Genomic DNA, 450 nt, shown 5'->3' on the forward strand with positions numbered 1-450 from the left:
AAAGTATTATCCATCGCTAGCCACTACTTTTTCCCGTCTTTCTGGCAATTTATGGATTACGTCGCGGAAGAAGCGTTCATCTTTTGAAGCCAAGAATGAATCGAGCCAATTTTTGATACCTTGTTCTGAAGTGAAGTGTATTCCAGTCAAAGCGTTCTGCATCGATCGAAACAAATGGTAGTCGGAAGGGGCAAGGTCTGGGCTATAAGGCGGGTGAGCCAGAACTTCCCATCCGCTATTTTCCAAATAGTTTTTAACCGGAACAGCAACATGAGGCCGAGCGTTGTCATGGTGAAAGATTATGGACTCGTGTCTGGTCGCATATTCTGGACGTTTTTCGGCTATAGCTCGCTTTAAACTGATCAATTGTCGCCTGTAGAAGTCTCCCGTGATGGTTTGACCAGGTTTTAGCAGCTCATAGTGGATCACACCCTTCTGATCCCACCAAAT

The sequence above is a fragment of the Odontomachus brunneus genome, unplaced genomic scaffold, assembly GCF_010583005.1.
Source record: "Odontomachus brunneus isolate Ranch 3 - 2012 unplaced genomic scaffold, Obru_v1 Obru_scaffold_252, whole genome shotgun sequence".
In the NCBI taxonomy this organism is placed as follows: Eukaryota; Metazoa; Arthropoda; class Insecta; order Hymenoptera; family Formicidae; genus Odontomachus; species Odontomachus brunneus.